Raw genomic sequence first — 18,368 nt, forward strand, 5'->3', positions numbered from 1 at the left:
AGGAGATGCTATTATTACCCCCATTCTACAGGGGAGAGAACAAATGCCCTGTGCAACCGACCAACTCACCGGGTTACCTACCCAGAAAACAGTGGAGTCGGGTCACCAGACAGCCTGACCTGACTCTTGTCTCCTCTCTGCCTCTCAGGATGGCCACCTGCGCCCCAACCACACAGCTGTCATAAGACCTGGAAAAGGTCATTTGTCAGCCTGCTTGTCATGGCCCACCCACGGAGACCCTGCTCAGTTCCTGGACCATTATACCCAGCATCCCCTGGGAATCCTTTACCCCAGGTCCCCGGTGGAGACATTGCCTGGCTTCTCCTCCAGGACAGGAGAAGGGAGGCCGCCTGGAAGGCCTGTCATCTGGCGGGTGATGGAGATGTCACTTGGGCTCCCTGGTTATAAGGACTTTGACCCTAAGGAGGAGCTGCCTAATCTAAATCCTATGGGTTAGATCTTTCTTCTCAACCTCACACAAAGTCATGCTGCGGCTGGATTCTAACTGCGGAAATGGCCATATTGGAATCAAACGTTTGAACGTAATCTAATCTTATGCAACAAATTCTACTGTGTGTCCAGAACAATGTAGTGCTAGTCAACGAATGCTTCTTGCCAGCCCCCAGGGCCCGGGAGACACACAGGTGAGTGAGAAGGACGTCAGACACTGCCTGGGGGTGCCTGGAGTCTACCAAAGGTTTTTCAGCCAGCACCGGGGAACCATGGTTGTTATTCATAAACAGTGTGGTTTATTACTGAATAAAAGTATAAAGTGCAATATTCTCCCTGGTGTTACCACCAAGCCTCCTTTTCAAAAATATAACAGCCCATGGTGTGATAAAAATCTGTGTCCTCCTTGCCCCAGGCCAGGCTTGCTGAATACATGCTCTCCATCTCCTTGCAGAAGGGCAGAGGGAGTGAGAGACAGAAAGCCCTACAATTGTCAGGGACCCTTCCAGAGTGAGGCCACACACTGAGAAGCCTGTGTTTTGAATGTTAGTGCAGACGTCAGGAAGATGTGACCCCCACGTTCCTCTTGTGAGGAACCCCAGAAGATGTGTTGGGCACGGGTGGGGGAAACTCCAGCCCTTGGCCCCACCAAATGGATGGACCATCATGGGCCAAGCATCCCAGGGCGATGAGCTTTCCTGCCTCTGTGGGTGGATTTCTGTAGAGAACAGCGAGGTTTCTGGAAGGACGCAGGTGACTTAGCTGCAGGGAGAAGGGGACAGGAAGCCCATCTCAAAGGGGCCACACAAACCCAAGCCAGAGCCCAAGGTGGGGCACAGGCTTCCTTATCTGTGATCTTGTCTTGACTTCACCTTAACAGCACAGAGCAGGCCCTCACTGTCTCTAGAGAACCAAAGCTCTGGGTGGCCAAGAGGTTCATCTGTGGTCTATGTCCCGGAGGCTTGCCCTTGACCCTGTCTCTTCTATGTGAGTCCACTAAGGAAGAGAAATCATCTTAAAGTATGGATCAGAAGAGTGTTCAGGGGAACCAGACCAGTTGAAAGGGATTGGTAGTTCATTCAGGGGGTTCATTATCAAGCCAGAATCACAGCGTGTGCTATGCTCTCCATGCTGGGGTTTGGCCCTACGTGGTTTTCCTCCCATTGTTGTGAACCTAGGCTCCTCAAACCCCTGATAAGCCTTGGTGGCTCCTTCCATGTGAGTGTAAGGGAAGGGCTGCTCAGCCTGGCCTCAAGGAAAGGCTACCTCTGGGCAAGCAGGAGGCTCAGAGCTGGGGCATTGAGCCCCGCAGAGCCGAGGTGGTGGAGCTCTGGGCAGGAGGAGGGAGCCTTCCTACCTGAGGTCCCAGGTTCGTGGAGCAGGTGAGTAATCACAGTCACACTGGGCAGCATCCACCAAGACCCCGGCTCTCCCAGCCACCCATCTCTGAAAGCTGGGTGGGCCTAGGGCTAGGAATTATAAGTAGGATTTATTAGAACGGCTGGGTTCATAGGGCAGGCTTGTAGCATTACCACTAGCTGTGAGGACTATCTGTGTGTGTCGTTACATTATTTATACATCACATTGTATGGGAGGATGTCTTAGTGTCTTAGATGTGTCTTGTCCTGACATTGTCTGATCCCTCCAGTTGAAACACCACGTAAAGTTGCCACCAAATCAGTGACAGGCCAGGAATAGTGACAAATTGATAAATAGGAGTTCACACTTCAAAGAGTGTCTAAGACGAATCTCTACACAAGAAAATTTGACATGCCCAGAAATCTTACAGTTCATACAGGGAAGAAAGCTGCTACAGGAGCTGGCAATTTGAGTCTTAAAAAATGTACCTATTACCAACAGTGGATTATGAAGATGAAGACTCTAAACTTTCTTTTTTTTTTTTTTTAAGATTTTATTTATTTATTTCAGAGAGAGACAGAGAGAGCATGAGTGAGGGGGAAGGGCAGAGGGAGAGGGAGAAGTAGACTCCCCACTGAGCGGGGAAGCCAACATAGGGCTTCACCCTAGGACCCTGGGATCATGGCCTGAGCTGAAGGCAGATGCTTAACTGGCTGAGCCACCCAGACATCCCGAATATTCTGAACTTTCAATTACAAAACTCCTTTTTCTTTTTTTATGCTAGACTGTCTAACAAACTGTGGCCCACAGACTATTACCTGTTTTTTTTTTTTTTTTATTGTGGTAAAAACCCATAACATAAAATTTACCATCATAACCCTTTTTAAGTGTATGGTATGCTAGTGTTAACTATGTGCAACAGATTTCTAGAGCTTTTACATATTGCAAAACTGAAACTCTATACCCACAGAACAACGACTCCCCTTTCCCACCTCCAGCCCCTGGTAACCACATACTTTCTGTTTCTATAAGGCTGACTACTTTAGATCCCTCATATGGGTGAAATCATGCAATATTTGTTCTTTTGTGATTGGCTTATTTCACTTGGTATGATGTCTTCAAGTTTCATCCATATTGTAGCATATGACAGGATTTCTGACTTTTAAGGCTGAATAATTTTCCATTGTATGTATAGACCACATTTTCTCTATGCATTCATCCATCAGTGGGTATTTAGGCTGCTTCTACCTCTTGGCTAGTGTGAATAATGCTGCAATAAACATGAGAGGACAAACATCTCTTTAAGATCTTATTTTTAATTCTTTTGGCTATCTACCAAATGGGGATTACTGAACCATATGGTAAATCTATTTTTAATTATTTGAGGAAATGCCATCATGTTTTCCATAGCAGTTACACCCTTTTACATTAGCACCAACAGTACATAAAGTTTCCAATTTCTCCACATCCTCACCAACAGTTATTATATTCTAATTTGTTTTAATGTTGACCGTTCTAATGGGTGTGAGGTGGTATCTCATTGTGGTTTAGATTTGCTTTTCTCTGGCGATCAGTGATGCTGTATATCTTTTTGTCATCTTACTGGCCATCTGCATATCTTCTTTGCAGACATAGCTATTCAAGTCTTTTGTGCATTTTTAAATTGGGTTATTTGGTTTTGGTGCTGTTGAGCTGTAGGATTTCCTTATATATTCTGGATGTTAAACCCTTATCAGATACCTGGTTTGAAAATATTTTCCCATTATATAGGTTATCTTTTCACTCTGGTGATTGTTTCCTTAGCTGTGCAGAAGTTTTTAAGCTTGATATAGTCCCATTTGTTCAATTTTCTTTTGTTGTCAATGCTTTGGTATCATATCCAAGAAGTCAATACCAATCCAATATCATGAGGTTTCTCCCCTATGTTTTATGCTAGAATTTCTACAGTTTCAGGACTTACATTTAGGTCTTTAATCCATTTTAAGTTGACTTTTTTATATGGTGTAAGGATCCAACTTCATGTAAGGATCCCACTTCATTCCTTTTCATGTGGATATCCACTTTTCTGAACACAGTTTGTTGCGGAGACTATTCTTTCCCCATTTTGTAGTCCTGGTGCCCTTGTAAAGACTATTTGACCACATGTATAAAGATTTATTTGTGGGCTGTTTATTTTGTCCCATTGATCCATATGTCTGTTTTTATGCTGTTTTTTTTTTTTTAAAGATTTTATTTATTTATTTGACAGAGGGATCACAAGCAGGCAGAGAGGCAGGCAGAGAGAGAGGAGGAAGCAGGCTCCCCGCTGAGCAGAGAGCCCGATGCGGGGCTCGATCCCAGGACTCCGGGATCATGACCTGAGCCGAAGGCAGCTGCTTAACCCACTGAGCCACCCAGGCGCCCCTGTTTTTATGCTGTTTTGATCGTTGCAGCTTTGTAATATATTTTGAAATGAGAAAGTAGGAGGACTCAATTTTTTTCCCCTCAGGATTTTTGGGGTCTTTTGAGATTCTAAATATATCCTTTTTTTTTTTTTTCAAGATTTTATTTATTTGACAGAGAGAGAGAGATCACAAGCAGGCAGAGAGGCAGGCAGAGAGAGAGAGTGGGGAGGAAGCAGGCTCCCTGCAGAGCAGAGAGCCCGACGCGGGGCTCGATCCAAGGACCCTGGGATCATGACCTGAGCCGAAGGCAGAGGCTTTAACCCACTGAGCCACCCAGGCGCCCCGTCTTTTGAGATTCTATATGAATTTTAGAGTGCTTTTTTTTCCTGTTTCTGAAAAAAAAAATATTGGGATTTTTAATTTGTAGGTTTTTTTTTTTTTTTTTCCTTTCAGCACTTTGAATATGTCACCCAGCTCCCTACTGGCTTATGTTTCTGTTAAGAAATCTGCTGATAATTTTGGGGGAGCTCTTTGTTTGCAATAAGTCCCTTTTCTATTCATGCTTTTAAGATCCTTTGTATTTGACTTTTGAGAGTTTGATTATACGGGGTTGTGGTGTGGACCTTTTTGGATTTATCTTATTTGGAGCCTTTTAAGATTCTTGAATTTGGATGTTCATTTTGTTCCTCAGATCTGGGAAATTTTCAGCCATTATTTCTTCAAATAAGTTTTCTGGCTCTTTCTCTCCCTCTTCTCTTCTTGGGACTTTTATAATGTGAATATTGGGACACTCGATGGTGTCCCATATGTCATTTAGGTTTTGTTCACTTTCTTCACTTTTTCTTTCTCTGACTTATCATTTCAAATGACCTGTCTGCAGGTTTGCTAATTCTTCCTTTTGCTTGATCAAATCTGATGTTGATCTCCTCTAGTGCAAGAATTTCTGTTTGGCTCCTTTTAATAGTTTCTCTTTTGATATTCTCATTTTGTTCATGCATTGTTTTCCTGATTTTTTTTTTTTTTGAGTTGTCTATCTGTATTGTTCTGTTGCCTGAGTTTCTTTAAATTACTTTGAATTGTCAAGTAATTCATAGATCTCTGATTCTTTAGGGTTTATTTCTGGAGATTTGTTTTTTCCTTTGATTGGGTCCTATTTCCCTGTTTCTTCAAGTGCCTTGCTAGTTTTTGCTGTGTTTTGTGCATTTGAAAGAACAGTCACCTCTCCCAGTCTTTATGAACTGGCTTTGTAGAGGGGGAAGATCTTCACCAATCAGCCTGGCTAGGCATTCAGAGAGCTTCTCAAGCATTTTGTGAGGATGTGTCCTCTCCAGGTTTGTGTGTGTAATTTTGTAATAGGTAGGTTTGCTGGTTTCATTTTTCAGGAGATTGTAGTCTTTTGCTTCCTCTGGTGTCTGTCTGTAGTACTGCAGGTTCTTTGGAGTTGCACCAAGTCCCTGATCTTTCTTTTGTTCTCTGTGACCCCCAGGCATCTAAGGTATACTAGTTCCATCAGCACTCCGAGTCAGCCAAGACAGAAACTAGTTCCTTGGGAAGCCACCCACAGCTGAAATGTTTCACTCTTTTCTTTCTCTTCCAAGGGAGAAGCCACAAGGTAGGCATTTTTCTCCTGATCATAACAAGCTGTGTCAGTATCTATCTGTGGTAGGAGAGCTAGGAAACTTCGAGTTGGGCACTTGTGCTTGACAGTGAACTGTGTCACCTTAAGGTAGGGCTTAATGTGGTTTAAATGAAGTGGCTTTTCTTGTTGTTTCAATGTAATTGTTCTTAGTTTTTGGCTTGCCTAGGGTGCTATGACTTCCTAGTTGGTTTCTGGTATTCTAATAAAGAATCTTTGGGCAATATACTGTTGCTAAGTTATTGTGTCTGTGGGAGAACAAAGTCTAGAGTTTCCTATCCCACCATCTTGCTAATGCACCCTCCAGGATGGCACCCATTTTTGTAAATAAAGTTGTAATAAAACCCAAGCATGCTCACTTATTTACATATCATTTAGAGCTGCTTTCATGCTACAGTTGCAGAGCTGAGTAGCTGTGGCAAAGATCCTACTGCCCAGGAAGCCTTATATGGTTATTGTTTGGTCCTTTCAGAAAAAGTTTGCTGACCTCTGTGCCAGATAAAAGATTGAGTTGTCTTTTATAAACTTTATGGAAACTATGACAAAAGAACTGCCATATAAAAAGGTGATCAAAGAGTCCAGCCAAAAATGTAAGAAAACAAATATATATAATGATGTCAGGCAGTTAATTAATAAAAAATTCTATGTTACATTTCTAGATTTACAATGTTCATGGTATTTTTCAGCTCTTTCAAGTTTGTAATATGTTGTGAAATTTTTCCCATTCTAAATACTTACTTTTTACTGAATTTTGTATTTACATCATTTAATTCTTTTTTTTTTAAGATTTTATTTATTTATTTGACAGAGAGAGATCACAAGTAGATGGAGAGGAAGGCAGAGAGAGAGAGAGAGAGGGAAGCAGGCTTCTCGCTGAGCAGAGAGCCCGATGTGGGACTCGATCCCAGGACCCTGAGATCATGACCTGAGCCGAAGGCAGCGGCTTAACCCACTGAGCCACCCAGGCGCCCGACATCATTTAATTCTTAAAAGGATCTCACAACTGTAAATTCTTCAGACTCTACAAAACCTGGAAGCACCCTGGCTCAGTGGTCATTAAGACCTAAGACAGTGAAGTTATATTTTAGAGCATAATTCCTATATCATGTAAGGAATATTGTATATTTCAATTGAATTTTCCTGCAAGGACTTCAGCATCATTACTACACAAATGACAGCACCTGAGAGAATAAAAGTCAATAAAGCCTTATTGGAGCTGATCAGGTGATAGCATGAATGACAATAAAATCATGATGGGATATGTGTGTTTAGGCCAAGGCAAGGGGTTGGCTGGAACTCTTACAACTGCCCTAGTTTCTGTAGAGCTTCTTCCCCTCTGTTAATTACAAAATAAGCAGCTTGCACCACCCTCTCTCATTCCCGCTGTGATGGGCACTGCAATGGACAGGACATCCTTCCTCCTTGCCTGTGTCTGACAGGCACCAAATCTCAACCACCCTTGGAGCTCCCAAAGTGGGAAGAGTGTGGGGCCTACCAGAGGCCTCCAAGATGATCTCTGCTTGTGTCTCCCTACAAACAAAGAGAAGGACTCTCTTATCAAATGCCACTGGCTGTAAGCCTCAGAACATCTAGTGATGAGTGGTATTGGTGAAGGGACACCCCTTCATGAGAAACTTGAGAGAGTGACTGCAGGTGATTTCCAGGACTCAGCCATGCCATCTGGGGTGAGGTCTCTCCTATCATCTGCTGGGCCCCGTCAACACATCCCAAATTCTCCTCCATTGGTCCTGGGGGCTGCACCCTCAATATTCCACACTCCACAGGACCATCATGGGAAGGAAATGTATATTTTTCTCATTACTAAGGAAACCTTTTCCTGAAACGTTCTTCTTCTGGGCCTCTTCTTGGGCCACACCCACCCTGAACCAATCACAGGAAAGCACAACAGCAAAGACCGTTTTTGACTCTTTTTGGGGGGCCCTGGTCTCCCAATGGATCTGGTCTCAGAAGGGCAATGGTGTGGGGAAAGGCATCACTCACTGTTATAAGAATTTTGCAGGTTCCACATGAAAACTAGTGGGAGTGACTAAGCCTCCATAAATGGCTAGGTGCAGCCAATATATCCCTGAAGAATCCTGAAAATACTTCAGATTAGTCAGTAGGACGTTGTGGCCACCAAATGAGCGCTGAGTGGGGTTTCTGAGGGTAAACACTTCTGGCCTTCCAGGGCTCTCTGGAGATGCTTAGATGGTAGCCCAATAGTATTTATGAGCCACCACAGGTGAAGGAAGTTCTGGAAACAGATATAACCAGATGCTAATATAAAACCACTGATATGAAAGGACCTGCCAAACAGAGGGTGCGGCTTTTTAGGTCTTGTTTCTTCCACTGTCACTTGCCTTGGAGACAAGTGAATGCCAAGGAAGGTGAGTTGCTGATGCTTGAGAACTTCACCATTGGAAGAAGTGGGCTTGTCCCTAAAGCCAAGGGCATGTTTCTCTAAACAGTGCACAGAATTACAAAATCTTGGTACCCAAAGTTACATTTGGGATCAACCAAACCAGGATTTGCAAAACTTTTTTAATGATAAATATATTTCACCCTGTAAAAGAGTACATATCACACATCAAGCTGAACAATGGACACACACAAAAAACACTTAACTTTTATTCCATTTTCTACAGCAGCTGCACCCTTTTACATTCCCACCAACACTGTATAAAGGTTTCAGTTTCCCCACATCTTGTCAACACCTGTTATATTCTGTTTTATTGATAGCAACCATCTTAATGGGTATGAGGTGGCATCTCGTGAGGCTTTGATTTGCATTTTCCTATGGATTAGTGATATTGAGCACCTTTCACATGCTTATGGACCATTTGTAGATTTTCTGTGAAGAAATGTCTGTTGAAGTCTTCTGGCCATTTTTTAATCAGGTTCTTTGGTTTTTTTGTTGTTGAGTTGTAGGAGTTCTTTATACATTCTGGATGTCATCCCTTTATCAGACATATGACTTACAAATATTCTTTCCATCTGTGCATTACCTTTTCACTTTGTTAAGTGTGTCCTTAGATACATGGCGTTTTCAAGTTTGGTATAGTCCAATTTGTCTATTTTTTCATTAGTTTCCTGAGCTTTGGGAGTCACATTTTGGGTTCTTACACCCTACTAAAATGATTTCAAAACTCATGAATGAGGGACATAATGTACAACACAATGACTATAGTTAATGTTGCTGAAGGGGGTATATAAAAGCTGTGAAGAAAGTAGATCTTAAGAGTTCTTATTACAAGAAAAACATTTTTCTTTATTTTTTTGTATTGCTATGAGTTGACGGATGAAAACTAAATATATTGTGATAATCATTCCATGATATGTGTAAGTCAAATCACTAACCCACACACCTTAAATTTATACTATATGCCAACACAACTGGATTAAAACTCTCATGAATGGAATATCGTCCATATTCCAGAAAATCTCACACTGCAATCGCTAAGAAAGTAATGGATGCAGACCGTGATTACTGCTGACCAGAATCATTGACGGGAATCTGGTGGGTCCTGTTGAAAACACATGCTGAATCATCTAGTTAATCTGAACATCACTAGGAAAGATAGAACCAGACATTATGTATGTGCCGGTAGAAATGCATCACATTACCTATGAAACATTGCCAAAAAACTTTCATTGGGGTCTGATGGATTCTCTTGATCTACCGACCTGCATCTAACAGGAAGTACAGAGGACCAAAGAACATGTTAACCAGCACCAAGGGAAGTAAACAATATAATCCAGAATATGCGAAATTCTTCAGGAAAAGGAAAAGCAATCCAAGTTCTTTAATAAAGTATTGTAACATTAAAGAGAGAGAGAACAGAGAATCTACAGATTTAGAGACTTAAGAGACTTTTCCAACTGCAAAGTATAGGCCTATTTGGATCTTGATTCAAACAAACCAACTATAAACAAGTAATAATAACACAAACAGAATAATTATATGACAATTGGAGAACTCTAGAGACTGAGTGGATATTGCCAAAATAAAGATGGCTAGTTGATTTTGTAGGCTGTGATAATGGGATTGTGGTTATGTTAAAAAGAGGGGCTTCTGTTTTAGAAATATATTCTTGTGGTAGATTGCCACAGTAATGACCCCTAGTGATTTTCTCCTCCTGTTTCTATGTCCTTGTACATTTCTATCCCCTCCCCCACACGGACTGCAGGTTTGGCTACAGGACTTGTTTTGGAAAAATAGGATATTAGCAAACATGAGACAAGCAGAGGCTTGAAAAGTACTTACACATTGGGGCTTGCCCTCTCTTCCCACTGGAAAGTCTCGGAATGTTGCCACCATGGGGGCAAGTCCAAGCTAGTCTGCTGGAGAGGCCATGTAGACAACTGAGGCACTTTGGCCAACTGCCAGACATGTGCGTGAGGCCATCAAAGACCGTCCAGCCCCTGTCAAATCACAAGCTACCAGCATCTGCATGAGAGAGCCAGACAAAACCAACAGAAGAACCATTCGGCTCGTCCCAGCCCAAACGGACAAACTATAGAATCATAATCTAATAGATGATTGCTGTTTCAAGCAACTAGACAGCAGAAATAGATAAGCAATATAATTCTTAAATATTTACAGATGAAATTACTGATGTTTAGGGATTGGCTTTAGGGAGTGGAGTGAGTAGAAGTGATCATTGTTGAAGTTGGCAAGGAGTATACGAGGATTCATTTTCCTATTCTCTCTACATTTATGTCTGGAATAAAAGTTTTCCATAAAGGGGTGCCTGGGTGGCTCAGTGGGTTAAGCCGCTGCCTTCGGCTCAGGTCATGATCTCAGGGTCCTGGGATCGAGTCCCGCATCGGGCTCTCTGCTCAGCAGGGAGCCTGCTTCCCTCTCTCTCTCTCTCTCTCTGCCTGCCTCTCTGTCTACTTGTGATCTCTCTCTGTCAAATAAATAAATAAAATCTTAAAAAAAAAAAGTTTTCCATAAAAAAAAAACTGAAGGAAAAAGAAGGAAGGGAAAAGAAAGGAAGGAGGGAGAAGGAGGCAAAGGAAGGAAAGAAGGAAGGGAAATAATGCTTCTCCCTATTAACATATAAAGCAACTGAGACTCAGAGAGGGACACTGAGCTCTGTGATGTAACACAGCCAAGCCATAACCAAATTCATTGCTAAACATTCTCCTGTCTCCTGGGCCAGGCCATTTTGATCCCCCTACAAGGTCAGAGGTAGGAAAAGTTCCGCTGGAGATACAGGACAGATAGGAATATTTTCTTCTCTTACCTAAGATAAAGGCTTGTAGCAGGTCTAAGACCTTAGTAATGGTGAGAGCTTTAATGACAAATGATCTTGATTTGTGGGGTGCATTGTTTATCTAATGTTTGGGGAAGAAATATTTGTTCTGCCATGTATATGTGTCAGGTTACACAACCGAGACGCTGGGGATACCTGCTTCCACGCCCTGCTGTGCTGTTTAGCACCAAAAACTTGTTCCGCTTTTCAGCGCCTAGAGTAATCACAGCAGGGACAGCAAGCCCTGTGTCACACTGTGTCAGGACAGCAATTCTGAAAAGTGTTCAAGTCCAAGTGTATTAATGTTGCCTCTTTCCCACACAGACAAAATGAGCAAATCGTTCATTAATCATCATGTGGGAAAATTAAGCACTTTAATTATTTGATCCTGCCCCGGGATATGCTGCACATCTTTTAATCAGATGTTGCTACATAAAGCCGCAGACTGCGCCCATCCATAAACAGACATTAAAGAAGGATTTCTTCATGAAAAAGGCCCTTCCAGGTCTTATTATCCAATGTTGGTTTCCCTGAGAACTTCTGAACCTCGGCCGGCACTTACAGGGAGGAAGGAAGATTCTAAAAGGTGATAACAGGGCCTGTGGCCAAAAAGTCAAATAAAAACAAAGCGAAACTAGATTGAAGCCTTTCTCTTAACCAGAAGAGCAGGGCCTCTGTCTGCCTCGTTTCCTTGAGCAGCTTGAGTTTACTGAGAGACTCACAGGGTTTGTGTTTGAGGATTTGTCTCAAGTCCCCGAGCCTTAGAGCTAGCCTGTAGAGCTCTGCGCAGCCCACCTCGTCACTCAGGGCAGAGATTGGCAGGAACTGGCAACCCTTGCTTTATTGGTAAACAGTGTTGGAATGTACATTGCGGGTGCCAATACATGGGAGTGTCCTGGGGGGCAATGGGGGGACCCCCAGATTTTGCTCCTCTGAGGGGCCTCCAGGACCCCTTCTCAACTCCCAAATGTTCACACTCAGAAGTCACGTCATTTTTCTCTATTTAATTGCCATTCAATTAATATATAAGAGTTTTCCAAACAGGGGTTTTGTGGGTGGGATGGTGAGGAGGTTGGGAGTCCTGGGCCCAGTGGGTTTAAGATTCTTTTCACTCTGGAGCACCTGTGCCTGGTTGACCTGGGTGCTGACTGGCTGAGGGCCTGCCTGGAGTAGCCTGGTGGGACCCTCTTGTCCCCACCCACCCCAGAGAGAGTTATGACAGAGGAAGGATGGCCCCATCATCTGTAATTCTGGCTGACTTGAAGCCTGGATGCCTGGGAGAGATCTGACTGGCTTTGCCAGAGTTCCTTCTTGTCCAGATACTAAAAAATATCCCTTTTCCAGTTTCCTCTCCTAGCCCGCACTTCTCCACGCCCATGGCTCCACGTCCTGCCACTGGGAGAGACTTCCTAGCATCCAACTGTCCTTTGCAGTGACCCTGTGGAGGGTTCATGAGCTAATGGCAGTCCATCTACAAGCCTGGGGTGGGAAGCGAACGCGGACCAGTCTCTGAGCTCCAGGAATCCGGACTCTGCCTCACACAGGCCCAGGTGGTGGTGTGCGGCTACTGAATACGCATGGTTATGCTCCAGCCGTGATGGAGGTCATGCCCTCAGCCCCAGCGTTCACACACACCGGCCTCCCAGGGGCAGCAGACAGGCGGCAGCCCAGCATGAGCACTGAGGGATTCAGACCCTGCAGTGGGAACCAGGGGATGGATAAGCATTTCAGTGAGGGACTCAGAAAGCTTCTGGGAGGGACAAGGGGAAGCACTGGTCAGGTGACCAAAGCACAGGACTTTTTAGGAAGCTGGTTCAGTTCCAGAAGTAGCTCCAAAGTAGGAGAGTTCACAGCGTTAAGGGACAGTAGAGTGTGACACCCACCTGTGTGGCTCACAGGGTATACAGGACAAGGGGTGGCAGTGCAAGGATGCTGCTGGGAGGAGACCCCAGGGCTGATGCCTGGAAGACCCTGTCACTTCCATGCTCCCTGGCCAGGCCTTGCACCAGGACAGTGACCTGTGCACAGCCCACAGGAGCAGCCATGCCCGGACGGCTAGGGAGCCAGGTGGGCGCTGGGTAAGCCTCAGAGTAGCCCCCAGCAGGGCCACCAGCAGGAGGACTGCCACAGGAGCACAGAGGAAAGGGGGCGTCCTGGCATCAGGCCCTCGGAAGTTCCCCAGGAGCAGAGCCAGGGCTCCCACATCTAGGCAGATGGGCAGTGGTCTAGGGGTCAGGGGACCGGGTAGGTGTTGGGAGGAATGCTAGAAGAGGGACTCTAAGGCGGGGCCTCCAGGATGCGGAGGCAGGTGGTTGACACTAGGGGGCAGGGAGTGGTGGCGGGGACGGTGTTCCGGAGAAGGGAGCCGCCCCGGACCCGGGTCTGAAGTGCTGGCTTTGTGGGCGACGCGGAACAGGCGTCCGGGACAAGGCGGTCTCCGCCCCGCTGGCCCCAGCGCGGTCGGACCCTCCACACTGGCCGGCTCCGGAGCGCCCTCCGGCAGGATGCGGGGCACGCCTGCCCCGGATGGTGCCCGAGTCCCCCAGCCAGGCAGGAGGGCCGTTCTGCAACCTCCCGCAACCCCTGCGTGGTCCACGCAAGACGCCTCACACTCACCGACGCTCTCTCTCCCGCCTGCCTGCCCTGCCCGGGACCCCCGCGGCCGCCACCCAGCAGGTGCGAGGCGAGGAGCCGCAGGCCCACCCAGCTTTGCCCCCAGCCGCGACCGGGCTTCCCGGGCAGGGGAGCAGGGTGCTGGGGCGGGGCGGGGGGGTGGGTAGGGGGGCGGGGAGCAGGGAGGAGGGAGAAGGGAGGGGAAATATGGGGCGGGGTGCGGGGGAGAAGTGAGGAGGAGGAAAGGAAGATGAAGGGATAGAGGGAGGGGGAGGGGAGGAGTGACAAGGAGCTGGGAAGGAGAGGGAAGGGGAAGGAGAAGGGGGAGGCGGCGGATGGGGGGTGGTGGGGGGCAAGAGGACTTGGAGAGGGAGGAGCAGGAAGAGGGAGGATCTCATCCCTGCTTGTGCCCTGGGCCCAGTCCAACCCCGGAGGAGTTGAAATGGGTGAAGCTTGCGTGCATCTGCCTCCCAGACCTAAGGGGTCTGGGACTTAGGCTCCACAAACACCGCCTCCCCCTTTCTTTGTGTCCACATGCCTGAGCCTGACTCTCGCCCCCCGTCTTCTTTCAGCACACCCGTTGTGTCTCCACAGCTCCTAGACTGCTGTTCACGCTAAGCTAGGTTCATGGACCCTGGACCTCACCCAAGGCTAATTTTAGATGAGACCGCTGTTCAGCAAATGATTGTGTCTACTTGGGGAACTTCTGGCCCCCAGCTAATGCAACAAAAGCAGAGGGAAGGAAGGAGAGTGGTGAACACTAGCTGTCCGCCTGCATTGGGAGGTACCCCTAGCCGACCTCTCTCCTACCCCTGGGTGCCCCTCTCTGGGTGCCCCCCACCTGGGAGAGTCCTCCAGTCCCAGAACCTCAGCTCGGCTTAGTTCTTGATCACTAGTCTCTAGTCCCACTCCCTATTTCTTACCTGCTCACATGTGTTAACTACTTGCTAGTGAAAGCTAAAAGAATTCATAAATGGACCTATCACAAGATGACATCTGTGTGGACCCTTTCCTCCCTACGCCCTCCCACCCCCACCCCTTCTAGGTGATGGTTGAGTGTGTGCAGTTCTGGGCACACACCACCATGCATGGACCCATAGGAATTTGCTTTGTAGAGATACAAGGTCAGGATATCGTAAGAGGTGCTAAAGGATGATGAATGTTCACCGAAGGCCAAGCATTGGGCTCAGCATTTTACATGTATTATCTCGTTTCATCCTCACGAACCTCTGAGGTTTATTGCTGTCATCTCTGCTTTGAGGAGATGAGGAGTTTGAGGCATAGAGGTCAAGTGGCTTGCCCAGGGTCACACAGCTACTAAGTGACAGTTTCAGAATTTCAGCCCAAGGCCTGTAAGTTAACAACTCTAGGGCCTGCAAGTTAACAACTGGGCTGTCCTCCTTCTCTATGCATGCAGTTCCACGACTTGCTTTTCCACTAAGACTATGTTCTTTTCTGCAACAAATGCAGGATTCTCAGAAGAGGAACAGTTGGCCTTGTGCATTTGAGATTCTGACAGATAAATAGCGAAATGCTTGGAAACAGAAGTGGCAGTACACCCAGCATGTAGGTCCAAGCTCCACACTTTAACCTCCCCAACCCCAACCCTTGGTCCCCCTCAGCCCAGGGCCTAAGGAGGAGGGATGCCCCCAGATCAGGAGAAGATGCTCACAGGCCCTGGAAGTGGGAGTGGTGCCATTTGGGCAGAGAATTCTGGGGCACTTGGTACCTGAGCCAGGACTATAAGAGAGTGTGCAGGGACGGGGCTAGAGGCATGGCCTGGCTGTGGCCCAGTCCTGTGGTGGCATCAGTGTCGCATGGTGGCCACAGCGTCTGAACCAGCCTGCTTCTGCTACCATTGGTCTGCAGAGGCCTCTTGACCCCTGCTCATTTTCCTGGCCAGTTGCTCTAACATCCTTAAGATTCTAGGAGCGCTCTTCAGAATAAAATCCATTTTCATGCAGAGGGGCTCTTGCTCTGGCATAAGAACCCTCCTGATACATAAAGACGAGTGATTTGTAAAGTTTAAAATTTTTGTCAGTCTGATAGGAAAAAAAAAATAAGGCAAAGAAAAGAGTTTCGTGGGCTTAATTGCTATTTCCTTACGATGGGGCGGTGGGAGAGGAAACTACTCACTTCAAGTAAAATCCATTCTCTCCTGGGAAAATCCATTCTCTCCTTCTAGGATAACGGGAGCTATAGTGGAGCAGAGGTACTGAGCTGGACTACATTTCCCAGGTTGCTGAGCTGGACTACATTTCCCAGGTTGCCTTGCAGGTAGGTGTGTTCTCATGAGGTTCCCACCAACAGAGTAAGAGGAGATCTGAGATAGAAGTCACTTCTGTATTTTGGCCTGCGAAGAGTAGCTGTGTCCTCTCCACGCTGCCTGGAATCTGGCTGTAGTCGCAGCCCAGCTGTGGTGGAGTAGTGGCCTTGCGGGAGGGTGACGACTTGAGGAGAGGAGCCTGGGGCCCCAAGTAACCGCGAGGAGCAGAGCAGGTACTCATCCCAGAACTGTAATCTGAAAAAGAAACTGAGATGATTAATTTTATATATCAACTTAGCTGGGCTACAAAGCCCAGATATTTGGGTAAAGCATTATTCAGGATGTTGCTGTGAAGGTATTTTGTTGGGAAGATTAAATTTCAGTTAGTTGTCCTTGAGGAAAGCAGATTACCCAAGATAATGTGGGTGGGCTGCATCTCTCCAGTTGAAGGCCTTCAGAGAAAAAAAGGCAAGACACCTTCTCAGCATGAAGTTCTGCCTGTGGACTGCTTTTGGGCTCAAACTGCAACATAAACTCTTCCCTGGGATCTCTGGCAGCCTTCCTTGAGGATTTTGGACTTGCTAGCTTTCACAATCATGAGTCAATTTTTTAAAATCTTTCTCTCTGCACACACACCTACACACACACACACACACACACACACACACACACATCCCTGCGCCTTAAGTCTTCTTCTTATTCCTCCCCAAGAATTTTGTCAATTAGGTACCTTAGCCTTTGGACTGTTATTTGTGTTCCAAACATTTTCTTGTTGTCAATCGCCTGTCTCCTCATTTTGTTTTTGGGTGGCTTTCATCCTAGAGAATATATGGGTTACAACTCTTGACGCTTGTGATAGAAATCCAACTCAATCCAGTATAACGTGGAGGAGTGCTTACTGAGCAGCTCATGTAGCTGCCACCTTTTAATACTGAGGATTCCCACAGTGTGTCTCAGTTTATGTTCTTTTATACAATTTAAAATCTCCTTCATGGAGGTCCTCCAAAATTTGGTTCGGTTTGTGCCTAGATAATTTATGATTTTTGTTGCCATTGCAAATGCTGTCTCCTACCTGGTTATTAAGGTCATGTAGGAAAAGTGTGTTTTTTTGTGTGTGTTTGCTCTGTGCCCACCTGCCAACAGATGCTTATATCCTCTCAAACCTCTCTGAGGATATTAGTTATACTTATTTTAATGTCCTCTTCTGACTCCTGTGTTACCCTGTTTTCTCCAGGGTTCTTTTTGGTTCTTTCTTGGCAAGTTGTTGGTTTCCTTCAAATATGTGGGGATTGTTGGTTGTCTGACCTCATTTATAAATGAGTGTTAGGATGATGGCTCTTAAAGGGGGTTCCTGGGACTCTTTCAGGTGGTCCACAAGGTAAAAACTCTTTAATAGGAATACAAAGACATGTTTTTCTCTCATGAGTGTTCAGCAGCATTTTCCAGAATCTAGATAACGTGTGATACCATAACAGATTGAAATCAGAAGCAGGTGTGAGAATCCAGCAGTCTATTAAGCCAGACATCGGTGAGATTTTCAAAAATACAAAATCATGTCACTCATCTTACTAAAGAAGCTATTCTTAGACAAAGAGAGCTATTTTCATAAATGTTATGTTATTCGTGTTAACATGTATTGGCTTCATTATCATTTAGGAATAAAGATTTGAAATTTTTCTGTATTCTATAATTTCTGTTACAGTAAATATCAATATGTTTTCCCCATAAAGTAGGCCTTTGTGGAGACCTCAAGCATTTTTAAGAGGGGAAAGGAGTCCTGAGTACAGTACATATGGGAACTGCTGGTCTTGACTGGTCACTCATGCTGTGTGGAGGATCTCTTGAACACATGCAGACCTTCACTCTACAAAGAACTGTCCACTCAGATTACAGCCACTGTTGTACCCCAGGCACTTGGTGTCATGGAGGTAGGCAGGGACTCGGAAGGGCAAATCGCCTTCCAGGGCCTCTGATCTGGGGGCACCCTGTTTCACTTTGGCTGCAGTTACTGGGCTGGGTCCTGCTTCTCTCTCCGGGGGCACACACCCCACCCCACCCCCGCCGCCCAGCAACAATCTGCTGTCAATTTTAAAGCTGCACTGTGACTTTATCCTGGAGGCAAATGGGGCATTGTCCCAGCTGTTCAGGGAGCAGTCCACAGAATCACCTTATCAATGTCCCAAGACTCCTTCTCCATGCCACTACTTCTTCCATTTCTAGATTGGGGGGGGCAGTCAGGGTTAGGATGGGCGTTAGGGGAGCCCATCTGCTTTCCATCTTCCAGAAATTCTCCAATGTTCTGATCTGCAAGTGGTACTTTTCCTAGTTTTCCAGGGCAGCGGCTGCAGCTTCTTCTTCTTCTTCTTCCTTCTTCCTTCTTCCTTCTTCCTTCTTCCTTCTTT

The 18,368-nt window shown here is 45.9% G+C and overlaps 1 long non-coding RNA gene across 1 annotated transcript in view; it reads left to right on the forward strand.

Annotated features, from left to right (window-relative positions):
- The first annotated feature begins 13,448 nt into the window (after positions 1-13,448).
- The window catches only part of LOC125105663 (uncharacterized), a 74,436-nt gene continuing 69,516 nt past the window's right edge, over positions 13,449-18,368 (forward strand). The window contains exons 1-3 of the long non-coding RNA XR_007128976.1: positions 13,449-13,763; positions 15,171-15,266; positions 15,886-15,977. This is a non-coding gene — a long non-coding RNA (uncharacterized LOC125105663). The remainder of the gene's footprint in view (positions 13,764-15,170; positions 15,267-15,885; positions 15,978-18,368) is intronic.

Source organism: Lutra lutra, chromosome 7 (assembly GCF_902655055.1).
Source record: "Lutra lutra chromosome 7, mLutLut1.2, whole genome shotgun sequence".
In the NCBI taxonomy this organism is placed as follows: Eukaryota; Metazoa; Chordata; class Mammalia; order Carnivora; family Mustelidae; genus Lutra; species Lutra lutra.